Here is a 23,472-nt window from a genome sequence, read left to right as displayed (position 1 = left end):
CCTATCCTCCATTCTCCCAACGTTCGGAGGCGGTCTATCTATTAGCAACCTATTTATCAAGTTGTCCTCCGACTCACTCTCCTCATCCTCTTCCATGAGCCTCTGTTCTCCTGTCACCTCTCTCTTTGGGTATAACTTATCCACCTCAATAGCCTGTACCCTCCATCTCTTGGCGTCCGCATCCCATTTGGCATCTCGCACTGCCCTTACTGATCGCTTCAACCTTTCTTGGCGCCTGTTCAGATTTCTGTCGTGTGCCGCCCTAAGCCACGCATTAAGGGCCTCAAACTGGGTTGGTCTAGGCGGAGGATTCAATGAGGACATAATTGATTTCAGCCGATGTAACGCCTCTAACTTGAACGTTCCATACTTAGGAAACGTCAGTTCTTCATTCCCTTCCGAAATCTTATTCCATTCACTAATCCATAGTATCGTATGCAAGCCAAAATTCGCTGCCATATAGTAAGCTGGTGTACCCTCTGGCAGTGCCTCTTCCCCGTAATAAGATTTCCTTCTTTTTCTCTTAAAAATCTCTCTCAAACATTTAAAACACTTCATGTTCAAAACCTACAATATTTCTATTTTCTCTGCGTTTGTTTACTTCCCGATGACAATCCACCAATCTCAGCTCGGTTCTCGCTAACTGGCCTATCAGAACGTGACTTCTCACTGACGTCACCCCAGCCGCCCAATCTCAGCGCGGCTCTTGCCGACGTCACACCAACCGTCCTATCACGTCGCGGCTTCTCACTAACCGGCCTATCTCAGCGCGACTCTCGCTGACATCACTCGTCCCCCTTCGCAGCAGTTCCCCTCCTTTCTCGACTCTTCTCCGCGTTTATGCATGCGTCCCATTCATACTCTGAAAAATGATTACTTCCGTCCAAGCGATCACTTTTCTTTAACTGTACGTCTAACTGTAATTGTCACCTTAACTGACGAAATGTCTTTCCGTTTACGTCCAGACAATCGCCTTCTCTGATAGGTTACTTACACACAGTAACTTTCGACCTGCGTCCGTTACTCACACATACACTCTTGCGTTCCCCCTATCTCGGTCCTGCGGCGGTCAATGGTACCTCATGACCTCCTTACTCTGGTCGACAATTACTCTGGATGTTCGATACACCCGAACCACTTAAGCTCTACCCCGAACTTAAGATTTTACCAGGTTGCGCGCGCTCACAACCTTCTCACAATCACACTACAGGCATTCAACTCCGCATGACATTACAATACAAATACAACACAAAACACCGCAATCTGTCCACGCATGACCCTTTTTATACTCACTCTCGTCCGATACTGCTGCTTTTCTCTCTCCGTCAGTGCCTTCTTCGGCAGGCCACCTCCCGAACTCTAGGGACCTTGGGGTAAACTAACCTAGTCTAGATCACCTTCCTCAAGAAGGTAACCATCCTAATCTGCTACTAACTGTTAACGCGGGATTTCTGGTCTATTGTTATCCTACCAGATCCCAGCTCGGGTCGACTAAATCGTTGGTACCTGTCATTGGGTAAAAGGCAATCCACTACTAGGTTAATCAAGAAAGAACTTACACCACTCTAAAGAACCACTTACCACTGGAAAAGGTTAAAAGTTTATTATAAAGCCAAAGCTATCTGGAGATACAAGCATCTCAGAATGAGATTCAAAAGATATACAGGAATCAATACAAACAAGAATTCCCTAAATGCTCTTAGTCGGCAAAAGGATATAACTAAAACAAATTCAAAGAGCATTAAAGTTGCCAATATGGACACAAGCTGTAGCTTATGCGTCATTTACAGAAAAGAAAAGTTCAGGTTAGACTGTCCCTACACTAGACAAAATGACATCCCTACTTAACAAGATATTTACCTAAAAAAAAAGGTGTCAGCAGTGGTGACTTCCGAAGAAGATCACACACTTCCCTTAGTCTTTGTCTCAAAGTCGAAGTCTTGCAGTTCCCTATCTGCCTATCCATCCGCTCTCTTAGGTTCCTCAGATCATCTGCTCTAACTCCACCCCGGGGTGCTGTCCCTAATACAAAATCACATTTCCAATAGGAACGCCCCTGGAGACGCCTCTCACGTGGTGCAGTTTTGAGCGGCAAATTCCGTGCTGGTGCTCCTCGGGACTCTTCATTAAAGTTGACCGTGCTTCCAAGGCTTCTCTCCGACCAGGCGGTACCCCCTAAAATTCCTGAAGACTCCTACAGGCCTGTGCCTGGCGCCTCTGAACAAGAGCCTATTCATTATTTCTGATTTAAGTCCCCCTTGCACCTGCAAACAGACACTCTCTCGGTAGGCCCCAAATTCCGGCCTCTACCATATCTAGAAGTCATAAAACATCTTGAACAGACCTATCGTTCGAGCTCTGTGCGACCTCTCCTTAACGAGCTCATGCAGATCAAAGTAGCGACTTTATCTATTCAGGCCTACTAGAATTACATGAAACGGGCCTCTGCAATATGCACATTAAATTTCTTTGTTTAAACAGTATTCTAACTAACACACATTACTATAATGTAACACATCTATTTAAAACATATTTCAATTCCATGGTTAATAATACTTTGCAGTAAAATGACATTAGAATCCAAGTCACTTAAAAGTGTAGCAGCATCTTTCGTTTCTTGTGAAATGCCATGTGGCCTACACATTTTCATGGTTTGCAGAATTACATTTTGTTTCACTTAGCCATCTAACGTGTGACTCCAACATCATTTTAACATTTCTACAACCTCTACATTAGTTTTTCACACTTATATATGCATCTCTATTCTAATTAAACACTCATGTATATATTTTCTCTATATAAGTTGACACTCTTGTATATTCCACACTAAACTAATACTACGTGCTTGTAAATATGGTGCACTTCTACATTTTCAGATTTGTGCTCTCTCAGTCTCAAGGCGTTGTGGGGGGGGGGGTGGTGCTGCCAGGTTTTGAGGAGTCTTCTGAAGGCTAGCAGGTCCCAGGTCTGCCGTAGGAGGCTGGGGAGGGTGTTCCAGGTCTTGGCAACGAGGTGGGAGAACGATCTGCTGCCGAAGGTCACTCTTTGGATGCGGGGGACGGTTGCGAAGGCAAGGTCGGCGGAGCGGAGCTGCTGGTTGGGGGTGTAGAAGGTGAGTTGTCTTCTCATGTATGCTGGTCCGGTGTTGTGGAGTGCCTTGTGTGTGTGGGTGAGGAGCTTGAAGGTGATCCTCTTGTTGACGGGGAGCCAGAGCAGGTCTCTCAGGTGGGGTATGATGTGGCTGCACCGAGGGATGTCGAGGATCAGGCGTGTATAGGCGTTCTGAATACGTTGTGGTCGTTTCAGGAGTTTGGCCGAGGTTCCTGCATAGAGGGCGTTTCCGTAGACCAACCTGCTGCTGACGAGGGCCTGGGTGACCGTTCTTCTTATTTCGGTGGGGATCCACCTGTAGATCTTGCGGAGCATGCGGATGGTGTTGTGTTGAAGCAGGAGGACGAGACGGCGTTGACCTGCTTTGTCATGGAGAGAGTAGAGTAGAGGATGAAACCCAGGTTGCGTGCGTGGTCGGTGGGTGTTGGTGCTGTTCCCAGTGCGGTCGGCCACCAGGAGTCGTCCCAGGCTGAGGAGGTGGAGCTGAGGATGAGCACTTCAGTCTTGTCCGAGTTTAGCTTCAGACAGCTGTTCTTCATCCACTCAGCGACGGCTTTCATTCCTTCGTGGAGGCCAGATATCTTGTCTACCGTATTACATGTGCCACAATATATAATCAGCTTGTAATACGGTGGACAGGACATCTGTCCCGTTTGTGACAGAGTATTCTGTCCGACGAAATATAAATCAGGCCTTTACATTTTTTTGCCTTCAATTTCAAATCGCATCATTGCATTTTACAAATATACAGCTTTTTTTCTGTTTAAGTGTGTATACTGAATTAATTTGTTAGTATTACTTAATTTTCCATGCAGTCACAGACCCCCCTCAGAAGGGGTCACAGAGCTCCAGGGGCCAATGGGCCACCTCCAGTCAAACTTTTTTACCCACTGCTCTATTGTACAGAGGGGCCTGCTGCATGCCAGTTAGTCTTGGATCCACACCAGAAGGGTCACCAGATCCCAAACGTCCATTCCATGAACGCAGGTCATAACAACCCAGTTCCTCACTGGCTTCGGTCCTTTCGGAGTGGGCCTAAGACTGATTTGCATGTGAATGCGCCCTGTCTGTCTTGGCATAAACAACATAAAACTGTCACTTCACATTTCTTTACATGCATTTACATGTAGCTTTACAACATAGAGTAGCGAACCTTCAATGTAGATACTGAAAAGTTTGTTACAGTTATAATTGGTCATACGTTTAAACGTAAGATTAATAATTAATTCTTATTTGCAGTGAAGTCTCTTATGCGAGCAGCAGAGGCGGAGATAGTGGTGATAAGGTGAAGAATTAGGGAATAGCAGGTTAACACCTCTTTCGTGATGTTACAAGTGTAATCGCTCGATTACCGGACTGTATTTCTTTACATCAGCAGCAATTGTGCATTCGACCTTTCAAAGGCAGACCCCCCCATGCTCCCGTTCACCATATCCTGCGCAGTCATTACCTGCAGGAATAGTTTCTGTCTTTCTGGAACTGAGGCATCTGCTAAGAGGAGCGCCAGCCACTTGAAACTCATTAAAAGATACTTGAGATTGGCAATGAGGAGAGAACATCTGTCAGGCTTGACCGGGATTTCAATCAAGTGTGCTGATGCTATGTCACTCGACAACAGCGACTTAATAAATGTGTCTTGTGCTGTCAGGGCATAAAAAGTTTCTCACTAATTACTCACTTGCCATGTTCCTGCATCTGGTGGTACAGTTTCAGTGAATGCACTTGGTTTAACTTATATTTATTCTTAAGTACACATGGGCTAATTCCAGCAAGACCCAATACTGGGCCGCGAGGGTCGCGTGCTATAGTGGATATTATGGGGCAGCAGTCCCAGCAGTCCTTTAGCACAATTTAGTAGTATATGTTAAAAAAGCAAGCGTGCGATCTTCAGTATTAAAGAAGCAGTTTACATTAATGTACCACTATATGGTGCCAGATGCAATGTTTGCTCTTTCACTGGAGTACATTTTTCTTTTAATACTTGGAAAAAGGTGCTTAAAGCTCTGGCCAAATAGATGAGAATCCTTTAGAGCCTGCCGCATTATGATTTTGCCCCAGGCCTTGCAAAAACTTCTGACAAGCGTGCTCCAGCACTGCAAATACTCTGATCATAGGTGTATCTGCCCCATATCCAGTGGTCGAAGTGGGGAAAAAAAAGTAGGGGAACTGTGGGTGGAGAATCAGGGGGCGGGAATAACCGAAGTTTGGATCAGTGGGCGGAGTCAGGAGTATGGCTAGAAGTAGCAAAACATACCAATTTTTTGTACGTTTAGCATTTCACTGACCAGTTAAACGTTATTTAATTCAAACAATGGATAAACATGTGTATGTGAGGTTTAATTAAGGAAAAAGCAAACACTCATAGGGAATACAGATTTATGTAAAGCATGCAAAATATAAGCAGGAACAACATGATACCTTAATGCCTTTACTTTCATTGTTCAGAAATCCATGAGTATTTTTTGTTTCAAACATTGAGGACATGGATACAGGGCTCCTCCTATACACATGTGTTAAGCAGGGCTCAGAAAAGAAAGGGACTCTTCAGGAGAATCTAGACTCAAGGAAACCCACAAAGGCTCCTTCATATTCATGTCAGCCAGCCAGCTGCTCAATCATAATATAGCAAAAAGAACAACTGGTGGATAGAATGCAGAATATTTTCATACATTTACCCCAGTACAGAGATCTGGGCCTAAATCCATAGTTTTTTGCTCACCATGCCATTCCAGTTTGGACCCAGCCATATGCAAATCAGTCTTGATGCTGCGCCCAATGGGAACAGTCCAGGCCGAACTGCCAGGCCAGGTCCTCCCTGGACTGGAACAAGCATCCTAGGACCCGTTTTGGGCTTTCAGTCCTCATCAGCCAGGATAGCTTGATTCCAGTGGCATAGAGAGCACAGGACCCGCATCTGGGCATACCCGTCCCACTCGGGGTGACAAAAGCAAAAAGAACAACTGATGGGCAGAATGTAGAACAATGTCATACATTCACCCCAGTACAGAGATCTGGGCCTAAATCCATTGTTTTTTTGCTCACCATACTTTTCCAGTTTCCTCTTCTGCCCCATCACTACTCCTGCCCCGTCCCTTCTCCTGCCCCGTCCCTTCTCCTGCCCTGTCCCTTCTCCTGCCCTGTCACCTCTCCTGCCCCGTCACTTCTCCTGCCCCGTCACCACTCCTGCACAGTCACCACTCCTGCCCCGTTACCTCTCCTGCCTGGTCACCTCTCCTGCCCCGTTACCTCTCCTGCCTGGTCACCTCTCCTGCCTAGTCACCTCTCCTGCCCGGTCACCTCTCCTTTCCTGTTGCCTCTTGATCCAGCGGGCTATAGAAAATATATCATAAACTACGCTACCCAACTTCATAACCTATAAACAAAATTCTATACTAAATATGGACCCATTTATGAACCTGATATATTTTGGGCCTACTGAATCAGGTGGTCAGAATAAATCTATATACACATTATCTACACACTATATACATATTTATACAATTGCAGAAAGAATATTGTCATTAGAATAAAACCCAACCATTTAAACGACCACCATAGGTGACGCGATCTAGCTAAAGGTAACCTATACTTCTAAATAATCAAGACCAGCTTGTTTGTCAAAAGTAAGATTTTATTTTCTAAATCATGGTATATAAGTTGTAAGTTTTATAAATGAAATTTATTTGCAATAAAGCAAGCATGATGGTAAGGAAATTGAGAAAAATACAATTTAAGCAATTGAATCAGTTTAAAAGAAATTATATAAAGTTTAGCATTTCTAAAACCTATTTCCCTAACTGAGCTAAATAAACAGAAATTAAAGTAAAGATCTTTGAGGATTCTTACGTGCTCCACGCAAAGTCCAGCAGCACATCACCCTCATCGGAAAGTCAGAAAGCAGCAGCCAGCCCAACCCTAAGGGCATGACTTTTTATACCTTTCTACGCTAACTAAACTAGCAAAGGAAAGTTTTCAGAAATCTACGACGTCCCATTGGTTGAGAGTGACAAGTGACATGTCACCCGATTCTTAAAAAGTTCCACAAAATCATGTCTTACAAAGACCATTGTCTCTTCCACGTGAAGCCAGAGGCTTCCTGCGATTGCAACTTTGTATTAAGTCATCCTCGCAGCTTCCATAGTCTTTCAGTGCAACTTCCGCGGATGCCAAGTTAAGGACTGACAAAAAGTTCACTTTCGACCTTGGCCATGTCCGACAGAATGATGTCAGCTCATCAGTTTTTGCTTTTTGAATGTAGCTTCAATAAACGTTTTAATTCAGAATGGGCGTCTCGTGACTTTCTGCAGAATTATAGATCAGCTTTTATTTTGCGGCTCAAATAGCTAGGCCTCAAAAGCAGGCAACTTATGATTTCTAGTATAAAACAAACACAAGAAAAGTATTAATGTAAGAAATAAAGTATTTTCTGTATCCACCCCATGGTTTACTAATTAATTAACCCACCCTATTAATCAAAATGTTACCTAGCCATTGCAAACAAATAAAGCAGCGTTTATATTTACCAGTCTCCGTTTTTCAATGAGACCCATATGCACCTAGAATAGTAGAAATGACATTACACAGACAAGGAAAAGCAAAACAAGCACATGCTTATTTAAGTTTGCAGCAGTTAGTAATGACAAAAACGAAAACAATATTTTATTTTATTATTTTGCACGAACAAAAAGATGCAACAAATATGCACGTTTATGAGCACACATGTTAGTCCCCCCACGTGTAAAGTTTAATCTAAGTTGTATTAGCACGACATATCACAAATCATTAATAATTTTATTCATGTTATGGAAATATGACTTTGCGAGTTTAAACAAAATTTTGTTTTCTATCTCGCTCCATCAACTCCCTCATCTGGTGATTAACAAATCACCACACCAGCACTCAAAATTTTGGTAAATTAAAATTTAAGAAATCGATTCAAATTCAATTGTATTAGTAAATCTAAAAATCTGTTTCAGCATAATCTTTGCAATTAACATGACGCTCTCTATGTAACTCCTGTAACTCGATCTCCCTTTCCTCTTCTTTTCTGAGTTTATAGATTCTCTTCTTTTCCTTCAACTGTTTCTTTCTTTTATGTAACAAACAACCTACTTTAGTCAAAATAAAAATGAATACTATTATAATCAAAGGTGCCAGAATCTTGCCAAGAATTGAACTTCCGATATTATGAAACCAGTTTTTAATTGCTTGAAACCTTTTTGAAAGTTTCCCAGTAAAATCTTCTTCTTCTAAAGGAATTATTTCTGAATGCATTTGTGTAATATTCTTAATATACATTTCAATATTCTTACTTTCATCCGGTATATATGTACAGCAATGTTGGACATGTAAAATGCCACAGACTCCTCCCTCTTTTGCTAGGAGTATGTCTAAAGCAAGACGATCTTGAATTACCATGGATCTAATTGCAATAACTTCAACATTCACTAATTGAAATCCATCAGCAGTGTCAGTTGATAATCTATCAACTATAGTGGACAATTTTCTGATTCTCCCTGCATTTAGGGTTATACCAACAAAAGGTATTACAGCTTGGAAAATATCTCCCAGAACTTCGGTAAAAGTTTCTCTTTTAGCTCTATTTACATAATTATGAATTTTAAACAATCCTTCTGAATCTCTGTCAACATGAAACACTTTAGGAAAAACAATTCCCACATAACAAGTTCCATACCAATGGTCTGGAAGGTTATAGTAAGCTTTGTCACCACAAACAAAATAAATTCCAGGGAAGATAGGATCTTTTCCACCTTTAAATCCCCAACCTCCCATAATCTGATAAGTATCTTCACAGTTGCTTGCACCTACAAAATAATTATCAAAAAGTGTATTATCTCTTCTAATGCAAAGCTTTCCACTAACAGGTTTGTCTATGTGAATTGCAATATTTTCAAGCATTTTGCCATTTAATTTCTCATCCTCTTTTTGCCAGAAGGATGACTTAGTCTGTTTGACTAATTCATTTCTCTTATAAATTGCTCTTCTCTCCTCAACCATATTCAAAAATTTCTTTCCTTCAGCACTTAATTTACATGTTAGATTATTCTTATAAGCATACTCATAAGTGAGTTCGTTAGTAATAAGGAAATATTCTCTCAATTGTTTTGCTTTCTTATGCTTATTTAAAGCATTATCAATTTTAACATTAGCAAAAATCTCATCATAATTTGAATAGTAATATTCTAAACGACCAGTTTGATAAAATAAACTAGTTAATACACTACATGTAACAGCATAAGTGAGAGGAAGCATATTATATGTTACTCCCTCAGAAACAGAAGCGGGTAATTTAACGCATACATAACAGTCCTTTGCATCCATCACTTTTACATATTCACTCAAAAGCTTTGTGAATGTATTGCTTGAAAAATCACCTATTGATTTATCTTGATGAATGTTAGGCTGATGATCAATTACTTTTGCAGATGTACTATGTTTAGTTTGGCTAACCAGAGCTTTGCTTGTTATGTTAACTTTGTGTAATTCTCTATTCATTTCTAAAGGTATAATCACAGCTAGTACCAACCAGAGCAGAACTAAAATGAGCAGACACACCAGAGTCATCTTACAGCATCTTTTAAAAACAGAACATCTTGAAGTGCTCTCCTTAACGTAAGGCATTTTTAGGTTAGTTTTAGCCCCAAAAATAAAAATAATTTTTAAAATTTATATACACCCCCTTTTAAAATATATTTTTCTTTTATAACCCTAAACAAGATTTCTTCGACCTTATGTCATACATAAGTTTTCTTCTACTAAACAGTTTTTCTTCGACCTTGTGTCAACTAACAGGATTTCTTCAGCCTATTGCCAATTTAATAATTCTGTACTTTAATCATTGTCACTAATTTCTTGTATTTCGTTTTCTTCTTCACTACTATCATATATGTCAATAACAGGTGGAATTACCAAGTAAGTCCACTCAGGAGACTTGTATTTCTGGTTTGGTCTAATTATTCTCTTCCCTTTTCTCGATATCACTTCTATTTTTCTTCCAACTCCAACTTCTTTTCCAGGACTCTTTTGACTACTTATTTCTTCAACTTGTTCTATTGGCTTTTTGATTAATCTCACTCTCAATCTTCCACCAGGCCAGAAGTCTGTTTTTCTCACGTACTTTTTCTTTGGTTCAGAATTATTTGATTCTGACTTCCAAGTCCTTTTCTTTCCGTTTTCACTTCCACCTTCCACCTCACTTTCTTCAGTTTCGTAGTCTGAAATTTCAATTGACTCAGGAACTTCTCTATTCGGCAATTTCACTCCTTCAGGAACTTCACTTTGTCTTCCATCACTGGTACTCGGTAATTCGTTCTCCTCTTCTTCTTCAATTACCTCTAGCTTCCCAGATTTCGGATTTTTGTTCCTTACTTCAGAGCTTGTTCTCTGCCTTTCGATACTCTCCTGGTCTGAAACTTCCTTTGGTTCAGCTTCTTTGTCTTCAATATAGACAACCGAATCCTCAGTTATCTTTCCTTTTAACAGATTCTCTTCACCTTCAGAATCTATTTCAATTATTTCTAAGTCTTTTCTTGTCAGATTTCCATTCACTGGCACAGTTTCCAGATGTCGACTTTCTTGTCGATCTTCAGAATCTGGAATTACTTCACCTTCTGTTCTGTCTTCTGCTTCAGAATCAGAATCATCTGTGGTATCACTTTCAACATCAGAATTCTCAGGAGTTGGTATTGGAATAGTATGACTTGGATGAATCCAGCGCTTCAATCCTCTGCACTTTACAGCATTAGTAGTGATCAAGATTACCTGCCTAGGTTTCTGCCATCTAGGAGATAGACAATTCCTCCTCCGATGTACTTTCGTTCTGACCCAGTCTCCAGGTCTCAGATCATGTGTCAAAACTTTGTCATTTGATTGAGCTTCAGTTCCCACCTGATTAGACACAGAAGTTACCATATCAGATAACCTTTTACAGTAATCCAAAATTGCACTGTCATTTATACTCAACAGTTTACCTACAGGTACAAAAGCTTGCCTCATAACTCTTCCCATTAAAATTTCATGAGGACTCAGACCTGTCTTTTTATCTGGTGTACTTCTTAATGACATCAAAACAAGTGGAAGAGCATCAGTCCACTTAACTCCTGTCTCTAGACACATTTTTCCAATTCTGTTTTTGATAGTTCCATTTATTTGTTCAACTACACCTGATGCCTCTGGTCTGTATGCACAGTGTATTTTCTGCTCAATGCTCATAGCTTCACAAATTAACTTCAACAGTTTGTTATCAAAATGGCTTCCTCCATCACTCTCAATAGTGACTGGAAAACCGTACCTTGGGATGATTTCTCTGAGCATTAGTTTTGCTACTGTAATTGAATCACAATGTCGTGTAGGGAAAGCCTCTACCCATCTTGAGAATAAGCATACAATTACAAGTACATATTTCAAACAGTTGTGTAAGGGCATTTCAATGAAATCTATTTGTAACCTGGTAAAGGGACCACCTTCTCGACCAATTATTCCTGTCCCCACCACTGATTTTCTGTTTGGATTCATTTGTTGGCATGACAAACACCTTTGACAAAAAGATTCTGCAATGGTTCTAAATTTGGTATTGAACCATGTTTCTCTAAAAAGTCTGACCATTGAATCTCTCCCTAAATGTGCAGGACCATGATATAATCTGGCCATATCAGAAATCAAACAATTTGGCAAAACTACTCTGCCATCTTTGTAAACCCACACTCCATCTTCATCACGTGGTCTACAATCTGATCTTAACCATAGGTCTTTTTCTTCATCATCTGCTTCGTTTTGTAAATCTCTAATCTCATTCCATGTTTCTACAACAGTTGTTAGCATTAATGAATTTGAATCAGTTTCTGTACTTCTATTCCGATTGTAAGAATAATTTTTCCTTGCGCAGTACTTTGCTGTTTCGTCTGCGAAGGCATTTCCCTTGGAAATATAATCAGTTCCTCTAGTGTGCGCTGCACACTTGACTATGGCAATTTCTTTTGGCAATTGTATTGCTTCAATTAATCTCCTAATGAAAACTGCATTTTTAATTGGTGATCCTGTTGATGTCATGTATCCTCTCTGTGACCAGAGTTGTCCATAATCATGCACAACTCCGTACCCATACTGACTATCAGTAATGATGGTAACTCTTATATCTTTTGATATTTCACATGCACGAATTAAAGCAATCAATTCAGCCACTTGTGTTGAACGAACTCCTTCAAGACATGATGCTTCTTCAACATCTTCGACTGTACAAACTGAGTATGAAGCTTTCAAGACACCACCTTCGGATCTTAAGCATGAGCCATCTACAAAGTAGACAAAATCCGATTCAGGCAAAGGTCTGTCTTTGATGTCTTTTCTTGGTTTTGTGCAGAATTCCATGACATCTAAACATTCATGTTCTGTCTCAATGTCATCAACAATTTCAGAATCAGGCAGTAATGTAGAAGGATTCAGATTCAGACATCTTGAAATCGAAACATTATCTGCTCCCAGTATGATTTTCTCATACTTTGTCAATCTACTACTTGTTAAATGTTGAGTCTTACCTCTTGTCAGTAATATTTCAACTGAATGAGGCACAAAAACTTTCACAGGAAATCCCATAATGATTCCTTCACTTTGTTCTAGGCTAATACTTGTAGCTGCAACTGCTTTCAAACAACCTGGTAATGCTTTTGCAATTGGATCAAGAACTGCAGAGAAGTATGCAATAGGTTTCTTTAAATTTCCATGTCTCTGAATTAACACAGATAATGCACATCCTTCTCTCTCACTACAATACAGTTCAAAATCTTTCTCATAATTTGGCATACCCAAAGCAGGAGCTTGGCATAAGCTCTTTTTCAGGTTCTCAAAAGATTCCATCTCAGCATCATTGAGAATAATTGGATCTTTTACATCTGATTTGGTCAGTCTTTGTAGTGGTTTCGCAATTACTGAAAATCCACTTATCCATTGTCGACAGTAACCTACCATTCCCAGGAACATTCTGACCTGTCTTTGTGTTCTTGGCGGTAACATTGCTTGAATCATTTTTATTCTCTCTATAGTTACTTGTCTTTTTCCTTTTGCAATTCTGTGACCAAGATATTTTACTTCTTGTTTGCAAAACTGTAGTTTTGCTGGGGACACTTTATGTCCTTCTTCTGCAAGGCGATTTAACAGAATTATTGTGTCTGTTACACAATTTTCTCTTGTCTTTGCAGCTATTAACAAATCATCAATATACTGCACCAGTGTAGACCTACCTGGTAAGTCTAAATCTTCTAATGATCTTTTTAACAGTTCGTTAAAGATTGAAGGACTTTCTGTATAGCCCTGAGGGATTCTTGTCCATCCAAGGGTCTTACCTTGGAATCTGAAAGCAAAGATTTCATAACTGTCTGGGTGTAAAGGAACAGTAAAGAATGCATTGCAAAGGTCAATGACTGTGTACCATTCAGCATCATATGGAATCTGAAATAGAATTACTGCTGGATTTGGAACCACAGGACAACATGGAATGACAATTTGATTAACCTTTCTCAAATCTTGTACGATCCTAAATGTTCCGTTAGCCTTTTTAACTCCCATAATTGGTGAATTACAAGAGCTACTCTTCATTTCTTTTAATACACCTTGCTTGATTAACTTTTCAATTATAGGTGTAATACCTTCAATTGTTTCTGTTTTCATTTTATACTGTGGAGTATTTGGAAATTCTATTCCCTGTTTCAATGCAATTTTTACAGGATCTACATTTTTCATTAGACCCATCTCATTTCCAGTAAAATCCCATATTTCATTTTTCACTGTTTCTTTTAGCTCTTCAGGTAAATCCTTTTCTTCAAATGCAGGAAACAATTTTGTTTCTTCTGCTTCCATCATCATCATTGTCATTCTATACAAACCATCTTCTTCCATTGTTTGTAACTCAACTCCTTCAGGAGAACAATATATTCTGCAATTCATTTTACATAGGATGTCTCTACCTAATAGATTTACTGGACTACTATTACAAACCACAAATCTGTGTTTGTCTCTGTAATTTCCAATTTCAACTGGTACTGGATCAGTTAAGTCTGTTTTAATTTGCTGATTACTTACTCCAACAACTTGGATGGTATCCCCAGAGAGAGGTAGGTTTTCAATTTCCACTGATCTAACAGTAGAACGGGTAGCACCAGTGTCCACTAGAAAAGTGATGTCTACATCATTAACTTTCCCGTTTACATAAGGACCAGACTGGTCAACCTCAAGAGTGGCTCCAACAACACACTCTTCCTCCTCTCTCGGGCACCGTCAGCAATAGTCATCAGAATCACTGTCTTGGCTTTCTGTTAATAAAAATTGTTGTGAAGCATTTTGCATTTGAACCCTTTGTTGCTTTTGCTGTTTTTGTGGTTTTATTACCTGTTCACATCCCTGAAATCCCACGTTTGGATTATATTTTTGAACTCCCCCACAATTCGGAAAAGGTGGTTGTGGCAACTGGTCTTGACGATTATTCACCTGTTGTTGTTGCTGTTGTTGTAACTGTCGTTGAATATTAAATTCATTTAACCCCTGTTGCATCTGTAGCTGTTGCTGTAGGTTAACACCATTCTGCATCTGTGGATTCAATAAGGGATTCTTTGAGTTTCTAGGAGGATGAGGACACTCGTCCCTCCAATGTCCAATTTCGCCACAATTAAAACAAGGTAATCTTTGTTTCAGCTCTTCTATCTTTGGGCTAAATTTCTTTGGGAAATTATTATTACTTTTAAACTTTCCTTGTATCTGGTTTGTATTTCCAGTTTGAACAAAATTAGTGTTCTTGTTTCCCATGCTGGCAATCTGTTGCTCAGCCACCTTTACCTGAGCCCACATGGCTTTCTCCTTCAGCTTCTTCTGTTTTACTTCTAATTCATCGCTACAATATTTTGCTTTTCTCAGAATATCATCTATAGATAGTGCTTGCCATCCGACAATACTAGTTCTGATCATTTCTCCAATTTCAGGTTTTAGTCCATAAACAAATCTATAGATAAAATGACTCATGTCTTTTTCATCTAATTTTTCATAACCACTGTATTGTTTAAATATTAACAATAGTCTTTCATAAAAAGAATGAACTGATTCTTTTGTTTCTTGTTCTGTTCTTTCTATTTTAACCCAATCAACTTCTTTGGGTGGAATTTTGTTTTTCATCCAAACAATTACTTTCTCGTAAAAATCCATTACAAGTGGATTTGGGGCACCTGTTTCTTTAATTCTTTCAGGTTCTGCTTTTGGCCAACTAATAGATATTTTACATTCTGTCCAAAGATCAGATGGAACTACAATGTCAAAAAATCCATCTAAATCAATCCACAGAACTTTTGACACTTTGATAAATCTATCGACTTGCCTGTACCACTCAACAGGTTTCTCTCTTAATTTTGGAAAGTCATTTGTGAATAACAGAATGTCCTGTCTTGACCATGGGACATGAACATATCCTCCACCTGCAACTTCTCTCATTGGAAATTGTTTTGACAATTTTTCCAATCTTTCATCTTCCTTTCTTTTGGTCCATTTCACTCTCCATTTGTTCAGTTCTCCTAGCTTTTTGATATAAACAATCAAATCTTTAATGTGAACTATTCTTCCCATTGAGTTCAAACTCTCAATGTCACTTTCTGAGAAATCTAATCTGTAATGCTTTGCAAAATTCTTTTGTTTACTTACATCGATTTCAAGTTCTGCAGCTAAATCCTCTAATTGATCATATTTATTTTTCGTTTTCCACTGAATACTTTTGCAAATGAATAGTAGTTCATCATCTCGATAGTAATTTAAACTATCTGGGCCAATTGTTCCAATTATTAATTCTTCTATATTCGCTTTTAATTTGGCCACATCAAGTTTTGGTGTGGTTACCCTAACTTCAGGACTTCCTACATCTGACATAGCACCCATTGGTGTTTTTGGAGATAAATCCTCATTAAAGGTTAAATCAGGCATTCTCGATCTAGAAGTGTTTAATTCAGTCAAGTCTGAATAAAATTTTTCAGCAGGTTTTTGAATTTCTGTATTTAAAGGAATAGTTAATCCATTTTTGTTTGTATCTCTTTGATCAAATACAGGCTGAACAGGACCTATTGTTACTGGAACTGTGACAGCTTCCATGCCTTTTGTCATTCTTTTAATTAATTCTTCTTTAGACCTTAAATATTCATTATAATCGACATCATCAACATTTCTTGTCTCTCTTGCATAATCTTTTGGAGGTTCCCTTGCTCTTGGAGTCATTGAAAAATGTCTGCCCTCATTTCGAGCATTCTCGAATTCTGGTCTTCTAGGAGTTTCAGTGATTTCACAATTATTTGGATAAAGTTTAGGAGCTTCACTAATTGGAGGTGCACTCGGTGAAGTTTCAGTAGAAACCACCGGAGTAGACCATGATCTAGGAGGTCTCAAAGGCTGATTAGGCTGTTTATTTCTAGCAGTTGTATATATTTCTTCCATAATTGCATCCTCAGATTCACTTTCCATAGATTTTCCTGTAGGAGAACCCATTACCATTTCATGAATTAAATATAATCCTTCACTCATGTTTCCCTGTCTCCACATTCGCAATCTATCTTCATGAGTTTCTCTTTTCCATGATGGATTTTTAGAAGGTCTTTTAATTCCACTAGCTTCTCTTTGTAACTGATACATCTCGTCTTCCCATTCAACTAAAGCTTCAAATTGAGTTGGTCTTGGTTTTGGAACAAGAGCATTCATTTTCTCTCGTAAATTTCTTAAAACCCTTACATTAAATGAACCATCATCAGGCCAAGCCAAAACACCATCGTTTTTAGTATAGCGTTTCCAACTGTCGAACCATAAAACAGTATGATATCCGTATTCACCTTCCATGTACGCTGCAGGTGTTTTATACTTATGAAGTAGTTTACCACCTCGCGTTTCGATTTTCTTGTCAGGTGAAAATAAATTTTTAAATTTCTGAAATAATGTTGTCTTTTTCTCAACATGTTTAAAATGATAACTCATTTTCAAAAGTAAAATTTAATTCACAAAATCGTTCGTAAAATATTTCCGGGATGTTCCGCAAAACAACCAATCCGTGCGCGAAACACACCAACAAGCCAATGGCAGTTGAGCTACGTCACCTTTCAGCTCGACCAATAAATTTGGAGATTTTCCCAACGATCAATCAACTCACAGGCCGTCAGAGACTCAAGAGCCAATCAGAATACAGTTTGTGACGTAGGTCACCCAATCCCAGCGCGGCTCTGTGACGTACACAGCAGCTGCGGTTTCTCGCTTCTCACTCCTGGCGCTTACCCCTCCTTCACAAAATCTTTTCACAGCGCCATTTTAAGGACACTTTTCAGTGTAAATTAATTCTTAACAATGACTATAAAGACAACATCTGTTCGTTTCACTATTTAGGATAGTTTACATACATTCAAGTATCCACACTTCGGAATAGACGGCGCTATTCACACTAAGGATAATATTCAATTGTCAGTAGAGTAACCTTACCCCACCCTTCTAGCACGTATAATTATGAACTCGCTTTGCTCTGAACCCACCGCGAAGTGAAAGTTCTAAGAGTTCCACTTGAACATAAAATACAATTCAAACTCGCACTTTTACACGGAAAATTCCCTAAATTCAAACACACATGAAATCCGTACAGGACTCTCACCTGTTTATTGAATTCATGCACCGTTAGCAAAATAACGACGTTATCCGTACAGGGCTCTCACCTGTTTATAGATATGAAACATGTACCCGTACAGGACTCTAACCTGTTTATAGATAATCATGTACCGACGCTAAATTTACCCTTCACTCAAGCTCGGATATAACTAATACTCTCATCACAGTGAGTTTTATGGAAGGCGCTTTGTCCCTATTCTCATGCTGCTTTGATTTCTTAGAAAATCCTCACTATACAAGATTCAGACCTAGCCCTAAAACTGTGCTGCTCGGCGACAACACTATGGTACACGGCGATACCTCTTGTGATACTCGGCGATATCACTACAAACTGAACAGATGGCTTGCGTGACTAATTACTCGCCACACAATCTATACCGGTATAGCTTACAGATAGGCACGAAAAACGAACTTAACAAGTGTTAAAACATTGATCCTATTTGCATACCATGACGCAACTCTTAGCAACCAATATGTTACCTTGGTTACCCCTTAGCAACCATCAATTTCTGCTACCAGAGAATTGATCCAGCGGGCTATAGAAAATATATCATAAACTACGCTACCCAACTTCATAACCTATAAACAAAATTCTATACTAAATATGGACCCATTTATGAACCTGATATATTTTGGGCCTACTGAATCAGGTGGTCAGAATAAATCTATATACACATTATCTACACACTATATACATATTTATACAATTGCAGAAAGAATATTGTCATTAGAATAAAACCCAACCATTTAAACGACCACCATAGGTGACGCGATCTAGCTAAAGGTAACCTATACTTCTAAATAATCAAGACCAGCTTGTTTGTCAAAAGTAAGATTTTATTTTCTAAATCATGGTATATAAGTTGTAAGTTTTATAAATGAAATTTATTTGCAATAAAGCAAGCATGATGGTAAGGAAATTGAGAAAAATACAATTTAAGCAATTGAATCAGTTTAAAAGAAATTATATAAAGTTTAGCATTTCTAAAACCTATTTCCCTAACTGAGCTAAATAAACAGAAATTAAAGTAAAGATCTTTGAGGATTCTTACGTGCTCCACGCAAAGTCCAGCAGCACATCACCCTCATCGGAAAGTCAGAAAGCAGCAGCCAGCCCAACCCTAAGGGCATGACTTTTTATACCTTTCTACGCTAACTAAACTAGCAAAGGAAAGTTTTCAGAAATCTACGACGTCCCATTGGTTGAGAGTGACAAGTGACATGTCACCCGATTCTTAAAAAGTTCCACAAAATCATGTCTTACAAAGACCATTGTCTCTTCCACGTGAAGCCAGAGGCTTCCTGCGATTGCAACTTTGTATTAAGTCATCCTCGCAGCTTCCATAGTCTTTCAGTGCAACTTCCGCGGATGCCAAGTTAAGGACTGACAAAAAGTTCACTTTCGACCTTGGCCATGTCCGACAGAATGATGTCAGCTCATCAGTTTTTGCTTTTTGAATGTAGCTTCAATAAACGTTTTAATTCAGAATGGGCGTCTCGTGACTTTCTGCAGAATTATAGATCAGCTTTTATTTTGCGGCTCAAATAGCTAGGCCTCAAAAGCAGGCAACTTATGATTTCTAGTATAAAACAAACACAAGAAAAGTATTAATGTAAGAAATAAAGTATTTTCTGTATCCACCCCATGGTTTACTAATTAATTAACCCACCCTATTAATCAAAATGTTACCTAGCCATTGCAAACAAATAAAGCAGCGTTTATATTTACCAGTCTCCGTTTTTCAATGAGACCCATATGCACCTAGAATAGTAGAAATGACATTACACAGACAAGGAAAAGCAAAACAAGCACATGCTTATTTAAGTTTGCAGCAGTTAGTAATGACAAAAACGAAAACAATATTTTATTTTATTATTTTGCACGAACAAAAAGATGCAACAAATATGCACGTTTATGAGCACACATGTTAGTCCCCCCACGTGTAAAGTTTAATCTAAGTTGTATTAGCACGACATATCACAAATCATTAATAATTTTATTCATGTTATGGAAATATGACTTTGCGAGTTTAAACAAAATTTTGTTTTCTATCTCGCTCCATCACTCTCCTGGCCCGTCACTGCTCCTGGCCCGTCACTGCTCCTGCCCCATTACTGCCCCTGCCCCATCACTGCCCCTGCCCCATCACCGCTCCTGCCCGTTCACCGCTCCTGCCCGTTCAGCACTCCTGCCCGATCACAGCTCCTGCCCCATCACTGCTCCTGTCTCATCACTTCTCCTGTCCTGTTCACTGCTCCTATCCGTTCTCTACCCCTATCCGTTCACTTCTCCTGCCCGGTTACCGCTCCTGCTGATGACTAATCACCGCTCCTGCCCCGTCACTTCTCCTGCCCCGTCACTTCTCCTGCCCCATAACCTCTCCTTTCCTGTCGCCTCTCCTGTCCCGTCACTGCTCTTGCCCAGTCACCGCTCCTGCCCAGTCAATTCTCCTGCCTTGTCACTTCTCCTGTCCGTTACTTCTCCTGCCCTGTCACTTCTCCTGCCCTGTCACTTCTCCTGCCCATTACTTCTCCTGCCCGGTTACCTCTCTTGCCCCATCACCTCTCCTTTCCTGTCGCCTCTTCTGTCCCGTCACTGCTTCTGCCCAGTTCACTCTGTGTAGAACATTGACAAATTACACAAGGGGGCAAGTTCCCCACAGTACTCTGTTTGGGGAAAGCTCCTCTGTTATGCCCTCCTCTTTCTTGAGCTCGCCCATGTGCTTCTCCCCATTACTTCCCCACAAGCGGCCTCCGTGTTGCTTTCCACCAATCCTTGAATTGCTTTTTCTCCTTCCTTTCCACTCTTGCTTTTGTGTCTCCTTCAGCTCTCTCCATCTGTTGCTCCTGCGTCCCTACTGTCTTGCTGCGGTGCCCCCCACCCTCCCGTTCACTTACAAAAAAAACACAACTTTGCACATTCATTTTTTTAGTTACCTGGTACAACTTGGATCAGTAATAAAAAGGTTTTTAAAGCAACACGTAATTTTGTAGGGGCTCACATGTATGGTGCGTGCGCCTATAAATGTCTACAGGTGGTCATGTCGAAGGCATTCATATTATTATTTTTTTACTTTAGCCACCCTGCATTGAATCACTGATACTGTGAAGCGTTGCTGAAAACCATTGCCATTTATAATGGCTCACACAGGCGAGACCTAACGGCTTTGACTGGCACATGATATGCAAAAGGCAGGCAGCGGGCGGGCGCATTGTCATTCCAAAGGGGATAATCAGCCTCAATCGGAATGACAATGGCCTGCCCACAGTCTGTGAGAGCTCAGGGAGGGGCTGCTGCAGCCTCTGGAGCTCAACAGAGAAGTGAGAGCCGCCCCTGGGCCACCACACAAGCTGAATGAAAAAGTTATTGTTTTAATAAAGTACAACTATTCTTGGCGTCCCGGGATGCTTCTTTGAAAGAAAGAAGTAGGGGAACGGACTGAAATATTTTTTTTAAGTAGGGGCACGCCGTGCCCTTCCGACCCTGACCACTGCCCATATCCAATGACAACAGCCAATGCACTTTTGCACCATATCCTGCAGTGTTTTTTTTTTAAACAGTGTCATCCATAGCAGTGGCAGGTGCTGAATGTTGAAATTGGTGGGCATGGGCCGAATTGAAGAACTTATGTTGTGCGAGTGAGCCCAGGGAGAGAGCTGGACTTTTCCTAGGAGGGTCCTTTCCCTGAGAAATATTTTAAAAATTGGTGCAAAAACTGTACATTCTTAAGCATCCTTTCTGCAATAAATATACCAGCCACCCCTTCCATTCAGGGCCTCTTGCCTCAGAAGAGCTGACACTTTTTAGCTTCTCCTAAAATGTTTGTCTGAGGAGGGGCTGGTTGATGGTAATTGTGCTCTTTGGGTGACAAAGGGAGTGCTAGTCAAGTTGGTGAAAAACAACAAGAACAACACTAGTAACTTTTGTTGTTGTCCTTCCAGGAGCCAAGGTCACACATGCATTGTATAAATCTCCCAGGTCCCATGAATTCACGGGTGACTCCTCCAGCTCTCTCAGCAATGTACTCTGCATTGTGTTGCCCTGGAGACAGGCAGGGAGTGGGCTGGACAACTTGATAGCTCCAAAAGCGGTCCCCTCTTCAGAGAAAGTAGGAGCAGCTAAAGCTGCTAATCCTTAGTCACTTTAAGTTAGCCTTTAGATGTGGTCATTTATCAACTGAAAACACTTACATTTCTTTCAGATATCAGGAACCTTGGTGAGCAGGTTTGCTTTTTCTTTAGTTGTCTCTCATTATCACTCGAAAGTACAGGAGACCCTCAACCCTCCCTTTCAACCAGAGACACGTCAAGGCATGTAATTTTACTGTGTGCAATCAAACTGTATAATAATGACTTGCATGTGCAGGCTGCTTTCGGTCTCAGGTTGGGAATTCATGGCATTGAAAACACAAAAGTCACTCACTACACTCACTATTCCCCTATGTGCCAAACAGGGGCACATTCTGTGGCTGTAATTCACCTGGCTTCCAGCACCGGTAAAGGCTATGCCATAATTCTAGGAAAATCATTAAGCAGGAAGGGCATTATATCCTCCTCCAAGAGGGTGGCCACTGTCTACGTCATCATCCCCCAGGAGAGTAGGTCCTCCAACAACATGTTATCTCTCTTCATTCATCGCATGTGTGCCTCCTCAGCGCCTGCCCACTCAATCATGTTCCTCCTCCAGTTCTGTATTCTAGGGTGTGTGGACTAAGCCATTGTATTGCAATATGCCTCTGTTTCACCACAAGGCCCAGAATCACAAACTACCTTCTCCATTTCCTTTTGGCATTAACTGGAATTAAGCCCAGCAGGAATTGCTTGATTGTAGTGGAAACTGTCCATCCTGTGGCAGACTTAATATGGGATAACACTTCTGCCCAGTACATTGTAAGGGCGTAGCAGTGGCACATTTGTTTATGAAGTCAGCTTTAATATGACCGCACCTGGTGCATGCACAGGAACTGCTAGGATAGATAATGTGGAGTCACCTTGCAGAAAAATAGGCTACGTGCACTGTTAGACCTAGCATTTCTTGGCATGACTACCCCAGACGTTTTGTCTCTACCTCCTCTATTTTTGATGCTGTGATGGATTGTGTTTGACTGGCTTAGATGCTTTGGGCACTTTGCAACTGCTGAACAGTGTTAAAGTGCAAGTGCTCCCTGTGTAAAGTGTAATGGTAATTGGCTGTCCATGGTTGGTCTGTTTGACTTACTAGTAAAGTCCTTAGTAAAGTGCACTATGCTGGCTGGTAATGCAAATGCTACTGGTGGGCCTGCAGCACTAATTGTGCCACCCACACAAGTAGCCTTAAAGAGAGAACGCTGGCCTGCAACTGGAGTGTCTGTCTCAGTTTGTTAAACTGCTATGTTGTTCTGACAAGTGCACCCACTTGCCAGGCCTTACCCTTCCCTCTCTATGCACATTAGACACCCCTATGATAGGTTCAAGGTACCCCCTGGACAGGGTGCAGTGCATGTGAAAGGTAGGGCATGTACTGAGGTGTGTACCATGTCCTGACAGTGAAATACTCTCCTTTTGATTTTTCACTGTTGAAAGGCCATCTTGTCCATAGGACAGGATGGGGAGGCTATGTAATATGTTGCCCATCCTATCTTCTCAAAGGCTTGAGATGGAGAGGTGAGGTTTAGTGTGCCTGAACTCACAATTCAATAA

The sequence above is a fragment of the Lissotriton helveticus genome, chromosome 2_1, assembly GCF_964261635.1.
Source record: "Lissotriton helveticus chromosome 2_1, aLisHel1.1, whole genome shotgun sequence".
Classification (NCBI taxonomy): domain Eukaryota; kingdom Metazoa; phylum Chordata; class Amphibia; order Caudata; family Salamandridae; genus Lissotriton; species Lissotriton helveticus.
The sequence above is the reverse complement of the archived record's forward strand: the minus strand, read 5'-3'. Positions refer to the sequence as shown.